Genomic DNA, 3609 nt, shown 5'->3' with positions numbered 1-3609 from the left:
ATTTTTACAGAGTCAGAGTCAGTACCTCCTCCAGACCATCTCCACTTGATGTCAACCAGAACAGAACATTAGCCATTTAGAAAAGAGAGAGAGAGAGAGAGAGAGAGAGAGAGAGAGAGAGAGAGAGGAGGCGGGAAGAGAAGTTGCAATGTGCTTGTTTTAAAGTTACAATATGCTTGTGCACATATACTGGTTACTTTATGTCTGATAAAAGAGTAGGGAAGAGGAAATGAATAAATAGAGAAAACTGCACTGTATTTGCTGAAACCAAATTTCTGCTTCCTAGTTGAGAACATACTCTTGGTCTGAATTCTGGAGTGAAATAGCAGGTTCATAGTAGATACATCCTGTCTGCTGATGGAACACGTTGATGTAAATTCATCCTCCAACTTTGCACTGTCTGTTTCATTGATTGGCTGTCCATCAACCCGGAATCTGCTCTGCTCTGCTCTGCTCATTGACAAACCCTGTCCTTCGCAACAGGCTCTCATTAGTTCTCCCAAGTGGTGTCTGCCTGCCTCTTAATCTTAAACTGCACCACAGAACCATCCTTCCTGCCACCTTCAAGTAAATATGATCATCGTTCTCTGTTTTGACACCTTCCTTGGGTTTCTTGTCAGCCATGGTGAGCATTCGAGGCTACTCAGCTGCCTTGTCAAAAAAGGGGGCACCAGGTCTCCGCTGCCGGAGCCCATAGGCAGCACCATGACTGGCAAAAGTGAATTTGAGAACATTTATCCCATCTCTACCATACACAAAAACCCCAGTGTGATATATGTTAGGTACAAATTACTAGATAACATAAAATTTAGGAAAGCCTTCTTCCCAGGTTATCAAATGAATAAAGTGACTCTGTCCATTGAGTCAGAGAGAAATCTAGGCCTGGGGAGATGGAGGAGGAAGTACAAACACACAAGCATGAGGCCTGAGGTTTGAATCTTCTGCACCCAAGTAAAAAGACTAGCGGGCATAGGCTCCCACCTGGAATGCCAGGGTGCAGAAGACAGAGACAAAGAATCCCTGTGGCAAACTAGACTAACCATATCAGTGAGCTCTGGGTTCAACTGAGAGACCCTGTCCCAGTGAACAAAGTGGAGAAGTGACTAATGGGCTAGAGGCGGTTAAGAACTCTTGGGCCGGACATTGGTGGCACATGGATCATGACTTTAATCCCAGCGCTCAGGAGGCAGAGGCAGGTGGATCTCTGTGAGTTCGAGGCCAGCATGGTCTATAGAGTGAGTTTTAGAACAGGCTCCAAAGAAATACAGAGAAACCCTATCTCAAAAAAAAAAAAAAAAGAAAAAAAAAAAAAAAAGAAAAAGAGCTCTTGCTACTCAACACCAGGACCTGAGTTTTGTTCCCAGAACCCACTGCGGATGGTTCACAGTCTTTCTGTACTTAAAGCAGGTTTTGGTCTCTGTTTGTTTTTGGTTTGGGACAGTTGTTTCTAAAGGTTGTCAGCACTCCTGTCACACAGTCACAGATGTAAGTCACACATACTTACCTTGTATCTACTGTGGGGCTCACTGAACTCTTGAACACTGTGGGATGCTCTGGAAACCTGTGCTGATGGGGCACTGCCTTCCCAACTTTCAGATTTATAAGCAACCAGGGGAACCAATACCCTCTTCTAGACTCCACCAGCACCTGCACATGCGAACACACACACACACACACACACACACACACACACTAAAGCTTTAAAAAGAAGTGAAATAAGACAAGTTAGGGTTGCCTATTACTTTTCACTGTTCCACGAGGAACTGAGTTTGGATCCCTAACACACCCCATTAAAAAAAAAAGATAGCTAAGTGGGTTCATAAAATGTGTCTGTTTTCTCATTGGTTCAAGAGTTAATTACCATCACAAAAACTGATTCTGTATCTCAGAATAAACACGATGAGCATTGAGAACAACAAATAAATTTGAAGGCAATAAAAGTCTTTCATGTTGAAAACTGTTTGAAATTTAAAAGCCACCTTAAGTCCAACATGATTTGTGATAGGGGATTTACAGCTGCTCTGTGAGATCAAAGCTCATTTCTGACTGGCACTAGCAGGTCTGTACACACTGTGTGTCCATCCATGGTTCCTCATCCATCCAGACTGGAAATTGAAGCATCCTGCTCTAGCAATGACGGTCAGTGACGACTACGAAGGGAAATCTTCCGTAGACTCTGCAAGCTGACTGGAAGAATTTAAGAGAGTCAATGCTCATAGAGCGTTGCTCACCCTGAATTTCAATTCTGGATTGTCTTTCCTCTTACCGGATATTTGAGACTACTCCTTTGTTGGGTTTTATTTTTCAATCTTAGAGGAAATGTTGCTTGTTTGTTTTTGTTTTGCTTAAAACAATTTTTTTAAAGGTGATTTGATTGTGATCTGAGCCAGGGTGCTCTCAGATGGGCCAACTTGTTCTGCTCTGTGAGCTTAAAAGAGCTTTTTAAAGAGTAAAACCATAAAATAGCTCAGTCTGTCTCATAAGCACTCCCAACGAGACCTTCTAACTAGAAAAGACAGACCTCATCGTCTGCTGCCGAGAACACCGCATACTGTGCTCTTGTTGCATCTTTGGAGTTTTAGAGCTAAGGGCCACTTCAAAATAAGGTTCATAGATAATTAATGTAGCTCCATTAGTTTAATTGCAAAAATTAGCCTCGATTTTTGGTTATTTAATTCCCTTAGTAAACGTAGCTGTTGTTAAAGCACTGTTTTTATGAGCACTCCTTGTACTTGCTGATGCTATTGGGGTCTTCCACAGCTTTTCCCAGCTGGCAGCATCTGTGTAATGACATCCTCAGGATGAAACAACTAGAGAGATCAGGTCCCAGAATCTACACAGAAAATAAAATCTTTTACTATTTTCCTTGAACTAGAATGACTTTGGGGGTAGGCAAAAGTGAAGGGGAAAGCAGGTAAATTCGATGGAGAGCTGATGTTCAACAGCCCTTAAGTAAAACCCGACTATACTCTAATCCTAACACTACTGTCACTGAGTGCTGTGACTGTGTATATGTCCTAATACCAAACACATTCTCTCATCTGTAAAGTAGGGTCTTGCAGGGCCATGGTAAAAACTAAGTGAATTCATGGAAATTAAGCATGTGGCATATAGCAAGCTTGTAACATGCTATAAGTCTTGATTATTTGTGTTATGAACCTATTTATCATTTCAACTTTTTGTTTTGTGTTTTGAGACAGGGTTCTCTGTGAAACAGCCCTGGCTATCCTGGAACTCATCTGTAGACCAGGCTGGCCTCGAACTCATAGATATCAGTTTGCCTCTGCCTCCAGAGTGCTGGGATTAAAGGTGTGTGCCACTACCACCCAGCTGTTATGAACCTATTTAAATCCCTCTGGAGGGCTGGAGAGATGGCTCAGAGGTTAAGAGCACTGACTGCTCTTCCAGAGGTCCTGAGTTCAATTCCCAGCAACCTCATGGTGGCTCACAATCATCCATTATGAGATCTGGTGCCCTCTTCTGGTGTGCAGATATACATGGAAGCAGAATGTTGTATACATAATAAATAAGTAAAAAAAAAAATCCTTCTGAAAAAGGAAAGCAGAAGGTTAATGAACTGAAAACTGAAAGCTGTAGGTCAGTGGTGGT

General features: G+C 42.3%; 1 pseudogene; it reads right to left on the bottom strand.

Annotated features, from left to right (window-relative positions):
* Window positions 1-211: 211 nt before the first annotated feature.
* Window positions 212-624, bottom strand: LOC103163081 (annotated as a pseudogene).
* Window positions 625-3609: the final 2985 nt, after the last annotated feature.

This window comes from Cricetulus griseus, chromosome 7 (assembly GCF_003668045.3).
Source record: "Cricetulus griseus strain 17A/GY chromosome 7, alternate assembly CriGri-PICRH-1.0, whole genome shotgun sequence".
In the NCBI taxonomy this organism is placed as follows: domain Eukaryota; kingdom Metazoa; phylum Chordata; class Mammalia; order Rodentia; family Cricetidae; genus Cricetulus; species Cricetulus griseus.
The sequence above is the reverse complement of the archived record's forward strand: the minus strand, read 5'-3'. Positions and strand labels throughout refer to the sequence as shown.